General features: G+C 34.6%; 1 long non-coding RNA gene across 1 annotated transcript; it reads left to right on the top strand.

The window, feature by feature from the left end:
• Window positions 1–5055: 5055 nt before the first annotated feature.
• Window positions 5056–6958, top strand: LOC144965762 (uncharacterized). The gene is made up of 2 exons (XR_013644101.1): window positions 5056–5109; window positions 5712–6958. It is a non-coding gene; the product is annotated as an uncharacterized LOC144965762 (long non-coding RNA).
• Window positions 6959–7559: the final 601 nt, after the last annotated feature.

Raw genomic sequence — 7559 nt, 5'->3', positions numbered from 1 at the left:
CGACGACTGACAAAACTCAATTGGGAATGAGATTAGCGGAAGAGTAGCGTCTCTTGATTGGACGTCACCGGTGGAGAAGTTATTTGTAAACAAACCAACTAAAAGCCAAGCGCTCCAAATACAAAATTCATTATTCATGTTTCTATACAAAAATGCATAACGTTGATTATGATATGCATTTTTATACAGAAATATGAATACTAATTTTTTTTTTCATTTGGAGCGCTTGGCTTGTAGTTGGTTTGTTTACAAATAACTTCTCCACCGGTGACGTCCAATCAAGGGACGCTACTCTTCCGCTAATCTCATTCCCTATTAATTCTGTATTCTTTCATTTCGTTGAATGATAGCACGTTTGACTGGTAATCAGAAGGTCTGAGGTTCGATCCCGAGTCGAATTCGACTGATTATTTTTTGGTGATGGGTTTTTTTCTTGTATTTTTCTGTCTTGCTTTTTCTCACACACACACTTGTTCAGATCTTTATCTTACACCGATGGCTTCTCCTTAATTTCTTGATTTCATTTATTCCCTTAGTAGGCCATATGACAGCCTATTTTCATTTTATACAGTGCACAAGTCAATATCCAAGACGTGGCGTAGTTGTCACGACTGGATCAGACGGTTGACTGGATCAGACGTGAATGAGTACCTGGGTACAGGCAGTGATGGATATTGTAATAGTGTAAGTACAAAATAGGTCCAACCGGTACTACGTAAAATGAAAATAGGCTGTCATATGCCCTATTGGGGGAATAAATAAAATTAAGAAATTAAGGAGCAGCCATCGGTGTAATATAAAGATCTGAACAAGTTTGTATGAGAAAAAGCAAGACATAAAAATTATTCTTTTTTTGTTCTCTCATGTATGGATGGCTGTTTCCCTTCTTTTTTTGGCGTTGTTGTTATTGATATTTCCGTTTATCGATGCAGGTGAGCCAGGACATTTTTGATGGGGAATTCAATAATAATAATAATAATAATAATAATAATAATAATAATAATAATAATAATAATAATAATCATCATCATCATCATAATAATCATAATAATATAGTAATAATAATAATAATAATAATAATAATAATAATAATAATAATAATAATAGTAATAATAATAATGATAATAATAATAATAATAATAATAATAATAATTAATAATAATAATAATAATAATAATAATAATAATAATAATAATAATAATAATAATAATAATAATAATAATAATAATAATAATAATAATAATAATAATTTACTTTATTCATCCAAAAGGAAATTTTTGTACAGACGTACAAAATGCCGACAATGATACATACATAAACATAATATACGTAAATATAATGTGGTAAAGTAAAATTTGGTAATAGGTATATATAGTGTAATAATATTGTAGGCTGTAAGAATAATTACATAGTGTAAATTAAGTGACATACAGATTTTAACATTGTAAAGATAAAAGTATCTAGAAAAGGTATATTGATGTCAACATATAAGAAAAAAAGATCAGTAACAAGCTAAGAATTAGTTACAGTATAATACCATTGTAAATTGGCTGAGAAAAATTACATAGTATAAATTACTTGGCACGTAATGTAGAATAAAAAGATCAACAGAAAAATTGTAGTAAGCGATTTTATAAATTGATGTTCAAAAATTGTGGGTATGGAGTAATTTTAACGAAAAGGTTTCAAAGTTAAAACAGACGTAGACCAAAATTTATAAATTATTTTCCTTATTAAAAATTCTGCAACTGTAAGGTAAAAAGGATCGGAGGTGTCTTTCACTTTTTGTTCGTATAGATAACAACCGGTCACTTCCGTTCGACTTAGTGATCTGAAGATTTAAATGGTGAGTTGGATTATCTAAAATATTACTAATTTTTCTTAAGCAGTATACTGAATATAAATAATTAAAAGACATTGATCCTGTAGTAAATTTATTACCTCTTTTAATAATCCTGTCAAAGTTAGCTTTTGCTGTGCTAAGACAACCCCCCCCCCCCCCCCCCCCCCCAGGCAGTAATACAAAAAACCAAAATACTTTCTATTACAGATCTATAAAAGTGATTTGTCAATGTTAAGTTGGAACAATTCCCGTAAAAATTACATTCTCTGATTAATTTTACTATTGATGTAACTGGAATGTACGTCCCATCGTAATTTGTTGTCCATGGTGACTCTTAGATATTTGTATTCTACTACTTGCTCTACTTTTTCATTTTTAATAGTAATATGGCCTTTTGTATTCTTATCTTTTCTAAAGTCTATAATTAATTCTTTGGTCTTACTAACATTCAATTCAAGGTGGTTATTGTCGCACCAGAAAACAAATTTCTTTCTTTCTTTCTTATAATTTATTTCGTTATTATTAGTAATTAGTCCCTGTAGAGTTGTATCGTCAGCAAATTTTAAAAGGGGTATGTTTAAATCTGCGCTTTTACAGTCGTTTGTATAAAATATAAAGAGCATGGGAGAGATTACACAGCCCGGCGGAGCACCAATATTTATAGTAATGTTATTGGAGACATTTCCTTTTACTTGTATATATTGTGGTCTATTTGTAAGGAAGTCTAGCACCCAGGAGATGATATAAGGATTAATTTTAAAAGTAGAAAGTTTATGAGCCAGGAGGTGGGGCTGAATTATATTAAATGCGGATGAAAAATCAACAAAAAGAATTCTGCAGTAGCTTTTAGGCGTGTCTAAATGTTTGTAGATATTATTTGTAAAAACTATGATGGCATCTTCTACACTGCGTTTACTTTGGTAGGCAAATTGATAATGTCTCCAGATAGAAGTCATGGAAAGGAAATAACTTTTGGATATAATAAATTCGTGTTTCTACTTGATAAGAAATCATTCTTTATTTATCACAAAGCTATCTAAGATGTTTTCATTTGTTTTAGTATCTATTGTAATGGTGGTGGTGATAATGGTGTTGTTGTTGATAACGAGAAAGATGATGATGATGATGATGATGATGATGATGATGATGATGATGATGATGATGATGATGATGATGGTGATGATGATGATGATGATGATGATGATGATGATGATGATGATGATGTTAAAGGGAAGAGCAACAGGATGAGGAGGAGGAGGAAGAGGAGGAGATGGATGATGTTGATGATTAAGAGGAATATAATGATGACGACGGCAATGGAGACGATGATAATAGAGATATTATATTCAATACATGCCTATACAACCACTTTAAAAAAAAAAAATTATATTTTTACTCCAACCCCCCCCCCCCCCCCCCCCCCCCCGGCCCACTTGATTCTCCCTTTAGGCTGAAAAACCCAGCGCAAGGGATCCCACAGGTAGGACCGCCATATCCATATTCATTATATCAGCAGAACTCGACGTGCACATATTTACAGGTCTGATAACGATTTACAGATGAACAAAATACTAAACACGGAACGTTTCGAGCTCAAAACCATTCTTCAGCCAAACATTATAAAAGTTAAAACGTTAATATAAGCCATTATCTGACCATCATATACGGACTAGACGGTTAAAATTAAAATAATAAAGAATTATAAATTGTAGGTTTTGCTAAGTTAAATAAACATAAATCGACCTCATCCATGAATACTTTTTTTTTCATTGCGGCTATGTGGTCTTGTGGAATGGTACTCGCTTTAGGATAGGAAGAGCCTCGGTTCGAGTCTCGCTCGGAATATAGTTTGGTCCATGCAAAAGGCCTTTTACTCACATTCTCTCACCGTACTCTGGTGTAAAATAGATACCTGGCTGTTAAAAGCGTTGTCTCTTTCCGAAAAAAAATAGTATCACCCACCAGGCGTCATGTCATGTCCCGTCCTACATGTTAAGTGTTGTTGTTGGCTAGGCACCCCATGTAAAAGCTTTGAGACGTTTCGTGGATTTTGTGCTTAATAAAGTTTCTATTTTAAAAAAAAATTCCTCTTTGGTTTTATTTTTTCAATATCCGATTGCCCATATTTGAAAGTCTGATACAATTGGATTCAATAGTCTGATGTCACATCGCCCAGCAACGGTGGTTCTACACGAAGAAAATTGGTACTTTTTATTCTTTATGCTGGCTAGAACTTTTCATATGTAATGTGATCAGAATATATAAAAGTCAAAACATCACCATATTTATAATGTTTTTCTCCCATGTATACACTTTTATGCTCGTCGGAGAAATATTTCATAAGGGGGTCCACCATTGTTCCAATAGTTTATAGCCAGTTGCTATGCGTCATTACGAGGGAAGTGACGTCATGACTGTTGAGGCGTATTATGGACATAATACATCACATAATATAGCCACTCTTATTTACAACAGGTTTCAAGAGCAGGTTCTGGTACCTTGATGAGGACAACGATGGGGTCATTCCTGTTTCCAAGCTTGGAGAGCTGATGGAATCCCTTGGCGGTGCCAGACATGGAAAGATGTATCAAGATAGTCGACCCTAAAGGTAAATTAAAAGATTGTGCTGCTATGTAGTCTTGTGGTATGATACTCAGTTCAGGATCTGAAGGTCCACGGCTCAAGCCTCGCTCGGCGCATAGTTGTGTCCTTGGAAAAGGCTTTTTACTCACATTCTTTCTCCGTACTCAGGTGTAATATGTGTACCTGGTCCTTTACAGCGTTGTCTCTGTCCGGTAAAAATGTAATATCGCCTAACATACGTTATTCCTGTCCTAAATGTTAAGTGTTGCTGTTGGCCAGGGACCCTTTGTGAAGCGCGTTGAGCACGTTTAGTGGATATTGCGCTATGTAAAATAAGGCTCTCAAGCTGAAACGTATAGCATCAATTTAAAATAAAAGCTCATGTTTTTGCCTCCCCCCCCTCCCCCCCCCCCCCCACACGCACACACACCCCTCATAACAGGGACTGGACTCCTGAAATACCAAGATTTCGTGTCATTGATGGATATGAAATTTGTTCAAGAAGGAGAGTGTCTTCAGGAGGAACTTTACTATACATTTTGGGCATTGGATCAAGATGGCGATGGATACATAAGACGAGACCGAGACTTCCTGCGCTTTGAATACCCTCGCTACGGTGCTGATTTCCGTAGATATGGCCATAGAGTCTCGCGCGGTCGGCCTTAGAAATATCAGCTTTCCAGGTTGGTAGTGTACAATACAATTCTTTAATTTGTTTGTATTTTTAGAAACGACTTATTTTTATCGTGTCCAATAACACTACGAGCTTGTGAGTATGAAAGAATACATTTATTCTACTTCTACAAGTAAGACTATTAGATATTTCGTGACCAATCGTATGGTATTTGTACTTCTATTCACCATAATTTGTATCTTTCTCCTTCGGCTTGAATGACAACTTGACCCCAACTAAAAACGTTGGATTTGTATTCATGCGCACCAAAAGATTATTTCTAATCGCCAATCAAGTCTTTTACACCTAATTTCACACCAATAAAATGTGCGCAAAATATTCTGCATTCGTTGAATGAAATTTATATTCAACGCGTTCCAAGCATTATTTAACGATTACGTATTTACAAAGAAATGATCGGGTTTTCCAATGAGAGGGGTGGAATAATAATACATCGTGCATGTAGAAGCGAGGCCATTCAGAAGCAATTTATCGAAATGACACAACGTAAGCACCACAACTATCTTGACTTAAAGAGGAATTTTATGATCTAAGTTAGTTGAAGTTATCCTTGTAGTATAAATCTATTATTATTATTATTTTCTGTTGCAGAATTCAGGCGTATGGTGATGAATGCAGACATCCATAGGTCGCCCCAACATACGTCTGTGTTTGATAGAATTCCGAATAAGCCCGTTTATCACAAGGGTATGGGTTTACCCAAATAATGAGTATTTGTGACTCATCGTCTCAAGCTGTTACTACGTTGGCACGGTCAATCTTTTTGAAGATATTCTATATTATGTAACCGTAAAATTAGCCTTGAGCCACTATTTTTAGTTTTAGTTTTATTTAGAATTGGATTCAATAGTCTGATGTCACGTCGCCCAGCAACGGCGGCCATCGTGGTTCTAAACAAAGAAAATCGGTACTGTTTATTCTTCATGCTGGCTCGAACTTGCCATATGTCTTGTGATCAGAATGTATAAAAGTCAAAAGAAGATCATATTTGTAATGCTTTTCTCCTCTGGATACACTTTTATGCTCGTCCGAGAAATATTTCATAAGGGCGTCCACCATTGTTCCGATAGTTTAGAGCCAGTTACTAAGTTACCATGCGTCATTACGAGGGAAGTGACGTTACAACTGTTGAAACCAATTGAGCTGAATATTAAAGTGTTACATTTATGATAATTTTAATGTTACCTTCACTATTCGTCATTACTTATTTTCTCCACATCGTAATACCACGCTGAGAGTATTGGACACATTTATGAAATATCGACGGTTATCAGTTTTGTTAATAACCCTTTTTCAAAATATTTAATAAATGTTTTAGAACCAACTCAATCATTTTAAAAGTCTAAATTTTGACTGAGTCAGCTACGAATAAATCGATTTTCGAAATGTTACATATCGATTATCAAATTTGAAAACCAAGACATTTTAAGTTGATTCAAAGTGAAATCTTTAGTCATTAATGTCCGGCAACATTAGTCTTTGGCTTCGAACTCAACGTTGAGGTTTTTTACCCCTTGTCAAAACACGAGCAATGTAGGGGTGTGCGGTGTTGTTGTTGTTGTTGTTGTTGTTGTTGTTGTTGTTGTTGTTACTGTTGTTATTGTTGTTGTTGTTGTTGCAATATCTTTATGAAATTTGATGATCTGACACATTCATCCGTGGACGAATACGATACGATCGTTTTTATATTGCATAATTTAGGGATTTTTTTTCCTTTTTCGTTACTTTAATACACGGTATCTTCTTTGTTAGTGATATGTCGAATATAATAGTTACGGAAATGAAATCTAATGTTATTCGTTTTCTTGTCTATATAAATTTTTTTTGCGTGTGTGTGTTTTCTTGTTTGTCTTTTTGTCTTTCTGTTTTGTTTTTTTTTTTTGGGGGGGGGGGTTACTTTTGTTTGGAGGGGTATTGTTTTGAGATCTGAGTTGCTTTTGTCTATCAAATTGTTGCTCAAAATTATATTTGTAATGACAGATTATACATGCATAATATATACTTGAATGTGTTGTATTATATTATATCTATAGTAAATTGACAATGAAATGAATGGCATGGCATTCACTGTTCATGAGCAATAAATATAAATTGGATTTGTTACTGGATGTAATGCGTGTTTTATTTCTGTCAAAGACTTTGAGTAGTTGGTGCTATATCAGGAAACTGGTGGTAGTTGTTGTTGTTATTGATGATGATGAATGATGATGATGATGATGATGATGACGATGAGATGACGATGATGATGATGATGATGATGGTGATGGTGATGATAATGGTGGTGGTGGTAGTGGTGATGACGGTGATGATGATGATGACGATGATGATGATGGTGATTGTTATGTTAGTGGTGGTGGTAGTGGTGGTGGTGGTGGGGGCAGTGATGATGATGATGATGATGATGATGATGATGATGATGATGATGATGTTAATGCTGCT

The sequence above is a fragment of the Berghia stephanieae genome, chromosome 1 (assembly GCF_034508935.2).
Source record: "Berghia stephanieae isolate SIO BIC M18660-M18661 chromosome 1, UCSD_Bste_1.3, whole genome shotgun sequence".
Classification (NCBI taxonomy): domain Eukaryota; kingdom Metazoa; phylum Mollusca; class Gastropoda; order Nudibranchia; family Aeolidiidae; genus Berghia; species Berghia stephanieae.
This window is presented reverse-complemented; position numbering and strand designations above follow the sequence as displayed.